The sequence below is a fragment of the Vigna unguiculata genome, chromosome 2, assembly GCF_037176805.1.
Source record: "Vigna unguiculata cultivar grain cowpea cultivar isolate G323 ecotype 2 chromosome 2, ASM3717680v1, whole genome shotgun sequence".
In the NCBI taxonomy this organism is placed as follows: Eukaryota; Viridiplantae; Streptophyta; class Magnoliopsida; order Fabales; family Fabaceae; genus Vigna; species Vigna unguiculata.
Genome location: NC_140793.1, coordinates 27,617,890 through 27,626,740, shown reverse-complemented (window position 1 = coordinate 27,626,740; position 8,851 = coordinate 27,617,890). Strand labels below are relative to the sequence as shown.

Here is an 8,851-nt window from a genome sequence, read left to right as displayed (position 1 = left end):
CGAATGAATCACAGATCATCCACACATCCATTTAAACAAAAATTTAGATAAAAATTAAATTTTTACGACATTTTAAAATTATTTTGCTAGTATGTTTTCATATATTTTACAGATTTAGCCATGGTACTAGAATGGTTGTTATTAGACTACAAAATCATGTAATTTATAATTGAAGCTAAAGTATATGTAAAAAGCTAATAACACAATGTATATCCGTAAAATGTTCATGTGTCATTCTAGTTAAATATTTTCCATTTTAGATAAATGTACACATCCTGAAAATTCAATACCTTAAAATGAGGTTTAACTAGTCATTTAATTCTTATATTTATTGTTTTTATTTAGTTTAATGCTTTTTTTTTCAATTAAGTTACATTCTTCTCTGTTAAATCTTAAATCTATTCAGTATAGTCCATGTTAAATAATAGCATATAAATAAATAAAGGTAAAATATGGGCTTATCACAAATAAACAAGTTCAAATGAACCAAGAAAAACAAGGAAAAACAAACACCAAAACGCATATCAAGCCTGAAACTAAGCAAAAGATTAAAACCCTATAGAAAGTTACAAGAACAAATATGTCAAAAGAGAATCAGAACTAACATATTGCAAACGTATAAACGTTAAAAATTTATGCTATTATACCAGGACACTAATGCATGGAATCAGCGGGTGCAGTAGAATGAGAAAAGATGCATATACACTCATCCAAAAATAAACACTTGAAGACCATACAGATATGGAAAAGACAGAAATACAGAACACAAGAACGAGAAAAAAAGAAGCGCACCTGAAAAAGAAATGACAGCAAGGAAATGGCAGAGAAGAATAGAAAAGGAGCAAAAATCCCAAGCGGTTTGCAGAAGCATATTTGAAAGAAGAGGCAATAGTAACAGTTGCTAGTCAAAGTTAAATCTCAACAGTTCAGAAAGTGCAAAGCATGGATGCAGGAAAGTAAAATACACCTTTGTACATAACTACAAAAAAAAAATGCCATAAAATTATTCCAATAACGAGAATCATCAACCAGGAACTTCAGTATATTTTTCTTACAGCAATAATTATTAAAGGCAATCCATCAATCATAATAATTTTACATAAACCACGGCAATTGTTATTAATTGTTATTATAATCAAAAAGATCATATTAACATAACATCTATGTAATACAAAAGCAAGAATAAAACTAGCTATTAAAAATACATACCTAGAAAATATCTGACAAGCACATCACATATTTCAAACTTGTACATACGCGTTGTTAGTTCTCTGAAAATTCCTAATCCGATGCATTGTTTGTACAAAGGCATTATATAAGTTGTTTCGTTATATCCAAGTCCACAAACATTATGCCTGATAAGAAAACAACGAAATTTGATACTCCAGCTTACCAACCAACCAAATCAAAACTCGGGTAAGATGATCCCATAAAACAAAGGTACCCTTGGTCACTCTAAATAACAAGCTAACCACCCACCCCATCTCCATACACGGTTTCCAAAACCTACCAACCACCCACTCTTTGCACACCTTCCACCCATTTTATTTCTTAGTTTCCTTGAAAAATCCATGAATTCAAGAAAGATATAACCAAAATGGGTGGAAGATGAAGGACCTAGACATTAAGATGGATAATCAAAATCAAGAATTAAGAAACTAATGGAAAAACTACCATAATGGGCTCGATGATCACAATGTTCAAAGTCACAATGTTAAAAGATCAAGCATTGCTCTTTCTCAGACAAACGCCACGATTGACACATGTACCTTCCTACAACGAATGAGAGGATACAAACATTCCAACACAAGCCCATAACAAAAATAGTAAATTAAAGCGTAATACACCATAAAGCTTCATATAAACAAATTCAAGAAGTGAGAAACCAATGGAGAAAATCCAAAAATAGGCTCTGATGATCACAAATGTCAAAGCCTCTGACTCAAATAATGCTTATTTCCACAAGTTTGGCTTGAAGAATAACCGCATTGAATACTGAATGCTTATTTACAAGGTCACCATATCTGTTTCTGAAACCTGTCTACCACCAACCATTTGCACACTCTGCACCCACTTCATCTTAGTTACCCTGTCAAGCCCATGAATTCAAGAAAACAATAATCAAACTGGGTAGAAGATGAAGAACTAGACGAGAAGATGAATTAACAAATTTAATAATTAAAGAAAACCAATGGAGAAATTTCCACAACCAGTATTGCTCTTGCTTAAACAAACATGGCTTACACATGTTCAATCTTACAGTCAATAACAGAAACTACAGCCATTCCAACTCAAGCACATAAAAAAAATAGTATATCCAAACGTGATAAAAAAAATAAAGCTTTGTAGTAAGTTCAATAATCTACAAGTATTGCTCTTGATTAAACAAACAACATAGCTGACACATGTTCAATCTTACAGTCAATAAGAGAAACTACAACCATTCCAACTCAAGCGCATAAAACAAATAATATATCCAAAGAAGATAAAAAATAAAGCTTTGTAGTAAGTTCAATAATCTACAGCTATTGCCTCCACTACAATCAAATAGACATCGTAGTCAACTGTGCAAAAAACAAATAATTAAAATCAACGAAGTCAACTGTGCAACAACACAAAAGTCAAAGCGTCTAACTCATACAGTTTATAGTTACAAAATCTCCCACTCCACAGGTGCAATGAAAACAGCAAATAAAAAAAATAATTAAACCTAATGTTTTCACACCATTTGCGCACCCTGCACCGACTTCATTTCTTAGTTTTCCTGCAGAGCCCAAGATTTTAAGAAACTAAAATCGACTTGGGTAGAAGAGGAAGGACAGACAATAAGATGAATAAACAAATTCAAGAACTAAAAAACCAAAACTCAAATTTCCATAACAGGCTTGGTGATCATAATGTTCAGTGATAAAGTATTGCACTTGCTTAGACAAACACCATGGCTGACACATGTACCTGCCTATAACCAATAAGAGAGACTACAACTCAAACTCGAGCACTCAAGAATGAGAATACATGGAGACGTAATAAAACATAAAGTTTTGAAGTAAGTTCAATAATTTACAGCTTTTGCCTCCACGATCCAACAAATATCCTCATTGCCGCAACATGACTAAACAAAGACAATCAACATAAACAGAGTCAACAGTCTAACAGGACCCATGTCAAAGTCTCTCACTCATATAGTGCCTATTTATAACATATACCACTCCAAAAGTTTAGCATGAAGAACAATGATAAAGAAAATAATGAATGCTAAGATAATGAGACCTAAGGTTTCGTCGGATCTCCATCATCTCCATTCACTGCCAACCACCCACTATATGAACACCATGCACCCACTTCATTTCTTAGTTTCAAAAACCTACCAACCACCCTTTGTTTGCATACCTTGCACCCACTTCATTTCTTAGTTTTCCTGAAAACCCAATGAATTCAAGAAAATTATAATCAATCTCGGAGGAAGATGAAGGACCTTGACACTAAGATGGATAAACAAATCAAATTATTAAGAAACTGGTGCAGAAAAATCAAGTATTGTTCTTGCTCAAAGACAAGCCATGGTTGACACATGTGCCTTCCTACAATTTATGAGAGAGAATAAAGCCATCGTACCATAAAGCTCTGTAGTAAGTTAATTAATATACAACTCCACGACTCAATAGACATCCTCTTCGCTGCAACATAGTAAGTTAAATAATCTACAACTAATGATGCCATGACCCAATAGACATCCTCTTCACTGTGTAGAAAAAGTTAATTAAAATTGTCATGGCCTCTCACTCATGCAATGCATATTTACAAGAATTTACAATATCTCCCACTCCACAAGTTTAACCGGAAGAAAAATGGCAATGAAAATAATGAATGCAAAAATAATTAAACCTAAGGTTTCACTACCGCATGCACTGTTTCCAAAACCTGCTCACCACTCACCATTTGCACACCCTGCAGCAACTTCATTTATTAGTTTCCCTGCAAGGCGAATGAATTTAATGGAAACGTAATAAAACATAAAGCTTTATAGTAAGTTCAGAGTTAACGGTCCAACAACACAAATGTCAAAGCCTCCCACTCAAAGAATGCTTATTTACAGGATCACCCATTCCACAAGCATGGCATGAAGAAAAACGGCAATGAAAATACTGCATACAAGGACAATAAAATCTAAAGTTTCACCAGATCTCCATCCAACCGTTTCTCAAACTTGTCCACCACCATTTACACACTCCGCACCCACTTCATTTTTTAGTTTCCTTGTAAAGCCCATGAATTCAAGAAAACTATAATGAAATTGGGTAGAAGATGAAGGACCTAGACAATAAGATCAATAAATAAATTTAATTATTAAAGAAACCCAATGGAGAAATTTCCACAACCAACTCGACAATCATAATGTTCAATAATCAAATATTGCTCTTGCTTAAACAAAGACCATGGCTGACATATGTACAATCCTACAGTCATCCATTCCAACTCAAGCATATAAAAGAAATAGTAAATTGAATAGTGAGAATCGTGATAAAAAAATAAAGTTTTGTAGTAAGTTCAATAATCTATAGCTATTGCCTCCATAATGAAATAAACATCATCTTCACTGCAACACTAGCAGAAGATAATCAAAATGGAAAGAGTCAACCGCCCAACAACACAATTGTCAAAGTTTCTCACTCATATAGTGAGTATTTACAAGATCTCCCCACTCCACAAGTTTTGCCTTACTTAAAGTTTCACGGGATCTCCATTCACTGTTCCCAAAACATGACCACCACCCATCATTTGCACACTATGCATCCATTTCATTTCGTAGTTTCCCTATACAGCCCATGAATTTAAGAAAACTACAATTAATCTGGGTAAAAGATGAAGGACCTAGACAATAAGATGGATAAACAAATAAAACACATCGGTAGATGGTTAAACACCATATAATTCAATCCGACAAAAGCACATCGATAGATGGTTAAACACCATATAATTCAATCCGACAAAAGCATACCATATAATTCAATCCCACAAATTCACATCGGTCGATCTTTAAACACCGTATAATTCAACCCAACAAAAAGCACATTGATGATCCTTAGACACCACACCGTATAATTCAATCCCGCAAAAGCACACCATACAATTCAAAATCATCAATCGTTAAACGTTAAACGTTAAACTGATTCTGTGCTACACAAGAATAAAATCTTTCGGTCGCACACAATTTTCCTAATAGCTCCATAACTCTTAACCCTGGAATCCAGACATACTAAAGAACTGGATTTTGGGTCTCAAGAAGATGCTCCGACACGCCGTTTGGAGCGCGCTTCCCGCTCCCGAAGCGGACACCGACGCGGAGGCGGAGCAGACACCTGCACAATGCGGTGTCCGGAGCTTGCTCATGGGTTAGACGCGGCCATCAATTTGGACACTGCATCAAATACGCCTCCATACACTGCATCAGATACGTAATATAGGAAAAAATTTCGCGAATCCCAAATTTTAAAGGGAAAATTTTCACGAATCGAACATTTCCGAATCTGTTCACGTTTAAGATATTCATTATATACACGTATCAGAAAGATTGATAATTATGGGAGAATAAAGGGAAATCCAAAAAATTAAAATTAAAAAGGAAATCAAAGGATAAAAGATAATCTTTCTTATAAGATTCACTTAGTATATTTTTTTAAGATTATAAAGGGAAATCCAAAACATTTAAAATTAAAAAGGAAATCATTTATAAAAAATAATCTTTCTTAAAAGATTCGTTTAGTATATTTTTTTTAAGACGATATATATATATATATATATATATATATATATATATATATATATATATATATATATATTTATTGTGATGTTCGTGTTTTATATTTTTTCAATTTTGTCATATTTTTTATCCATGTCATGTCCGTATTGGAATCAGGGAGTGAATCTGGTATTGGAAAAAGCCTATTTGTTCGAAGAAAGTGAGCATCTAGAGATGGCAAATAAACCCGTCCCCGTGGGTATTGCCCGAATCCGTCCCCGTTTTGACGGGGAATCCCCGCATTGACTGGGTATGGGTATGGGTATGGGTATGGGGAATCCCCGACTTTTTCAGTTGGGTATGGGGATGGGTATGGGGATGTACATATACCCGCCATAATACCCGTCCCCGCCATATCTCCATTCTCGTTTAAATTATTAAAATATTCACAATTAATCAAGTAACCCCTATATATATATATATTTTTTTTCTATTTTTTATTTCTTTTAATTATTTCATTTGTCATGAAACTCATTCTCATCTCCAATATATTTTTTATCTTATCATAACCTTTATGTAATTATGTTAAAATGATGTATGTTAATTAAAAAAAAATTATGCCTCACATTTGAATATATATATTATTTTTTAATATTTTTTTTTATTATAAATTTTTCTTTCACATGAGAATGTTTATACTCTCAATTTAAGATAATATAAAAAAAATTCTTTACTTATTATTATTATTAATTTTTATTTAATTTGAAGAACTCTTTTGTTTCATTAAAATAATTTTCGTTATTTTTCAACCATTAATTATATGTTAATATTTGAAAAGTTTTCTTAATTCTCTAAGATATTTTTCGTCTTATCATACCTTAGTTATACATTTAATTTCCTTTGTGTGATTTTTTTCGATAGTCTCTCAAATTATTTCTAAAACACACATTTGTTAGTTTTTTAATATTTTTATTTATTTTTTTTATTTTCATCATGTAGAATAATATTTCGATATATTCTATCTAATTATTTTTTATTTTATAACTCATTATTAATCATAATGTAATTTTTTCACTTTAAATTTTGTTTGAAGTGGTTAAAATTTTATATATATATATATATATATATATATATATATATAATGATATTTAGGAATAGTATATGATAATTCACTACAAGAAAAACATGAAATGGTGACTGATTTAGTCAGTAACCCATATCAGTCACTATTTTTCGTCATTGGTGGTAGTAGTTGATTTATTGTCTGAGTCAATGACTAAATTAGTGACCGATTCAATGATCGAATCTGTACTTGATTTAGTGACCAATTTAATTACTAATTTATATGTAATTTAATGACAAATTTTTTGGTCACTAATGATATTTCTATTTAATTTTAACCACTTCAAACATAATTTAATAATTAGTTCTATAAGGTATTTTTCATTTTATCATACCTTAATTATACATTTGATTTCCTTTGTGCGATTTCTTTCGATAGTCTCTCAAATTATTTCTAAAACACACATTTGTTAGTCTTTTAATATTTTTATTTATTGTTTATTTTCATCATGTAGAATAATATTTCGATATATTCTATCTAATTATTTGTTATTTTATAACTCACTATTAATCATACTGTAATTTTTTCCACTTTAATTGTATAAATAACTTTTATTTACTACAATATAAAAATTTAATGTAATTGCTATGAATATTTTTTTGTCACTATCCAACATATATTGAAGTTCAAAAGATACAAAATCTATGTCAAAATTTTATTATTATGTTTATTATTTGTTCTTTGTGTCATTTTGATCAAGTGATGTATTATAACTTTTATTAGTGTATAAAAAAGAGATTCATTATAATTTAAAAAATTGAAGTAAACAAACATTTAAAATATATTTTAATTTGAATATTTGTTTTCCTTTTATTATTATGTTTATTATTTATTCTTTGTGTCATTTTGATCAAGTGATATATTATAACTTTTATTAGTGTATAAAAAAGATATTCATTAGAATTTAAAAAATTGAAGTAAACAAACATTTAAAATATATTTTAATTTAAATATTTGTTTTCCTTTTATATTTTTTTGAAATATTTTTTAATTTTATCAACTAAGTTCATCAATGTTGTAGTTTGCAAATTTAACAAATGTTTTGGTTCACATGAAATTTTATTTGGTATTCTAATATAAAATGTAAACAATTATAATTTATTTTAAGGTATTTGGCATCGAAGAAAATCCTCCTAATATTGAATATTTCATAATATTATGTTTTCTTTACCGTAATTTTTTTTCTTTTATAAAAATTAATATTGAAGTAGTTAGAACAAGGGTACGGGTATGGGTACGAGATTATACCCGTTACCCGGTGGGGATGGGGATGGGAAAAAAGTTTGATACCCGTTGGGTTTGGGTATGGGGATGAGGATAAATTTTTTATGCGGAGATGGGTATGGGATAGCGAAACCCGTCCCCGCCCCGTTGCCATCCTTAGCACCAATAACGGCTTTTGGAGGAATCTGCCCCTGAAACACGTTTGGAGATATAAAGGGATTGTGTTACGGAGAACTGCAACTCGAAATTTAGGTAAAGGCGTAAGTTTACTGGTAATTCTTGCATTTCAGTCCGACAACAAAGCACATCAATCGATCAGATAATTTGCAAAACCTTTAAGAGTCTTGATCAAGAAGGGAACTCCAATCCCCAAAGCCATACACGACAATCGTCAAAATAATACGAATAAAACTCAATCCCCCAAGCCATATATGTCAAACAGAAGATGACAAAACCAACTTTGACGCGAGAACAAGCATGAAGGCAATGGGGTACATATAAGGAAGAGTAAAGATTGACACCTGAGATTACGCTTTGGGAAAAAAATTAGACGGTTATGATGTAACTAAGAACTAAGGGTGAACCCGGTTTTCTTTGGCCCTTTTATGGCCCGTCAAAGGGTCAAACCGGATTGGTTCGTCAAACAAAAACAATCAATAATCACATTCTGTTCCGTATAAGACAGGTTAATGGGTCAGGTCGAACTGGCCCACCCACTTTTTTTTCTTTCTTTTATATTTTTTAGAAAAAAAATAATTTGTTTT

At 31.5% G+C, this 8,851-nt stretch overlaps 1 long non-coding RNA gene across 5 annotated transcripts; it reads right to left on the bottom strand.

Moving 5' to 3' along the window:
- Positions 1-363: 363 nt before the first annotated feature.
- On the bottom strand, positions 364-5,639 carry LOC114173565 (uncharacterized). Of its 5 annotated transcripts, none has more exons than XR_014993048.1 (3): positions 5,000-5,586; positions 1,210-4,314; positions 364-979 (listed from the first exon to the last, which is right to left on the bottom strand). It is a non-coding gene; the product is annotated as an uncharacterized LOC114173565 (long non-coding RNA). The 5 variants fall into 5 exon arrangements; XR_003602516.2 differs by lacking the exon at positions 364-979 and having other exon boundaries at positions 1,651-2,089; positions 2,711-4,314; positions 5,000-5,581; XR_003602517.2 differs by lacking the exon at positions 364-979 and having other exon boundaries at positions 1,651-2,089; positions 2,726-4,314; positions 5,000-5,581.
- Positions 5,640-8,851: the final 3,212 nt, after the last annotated feature.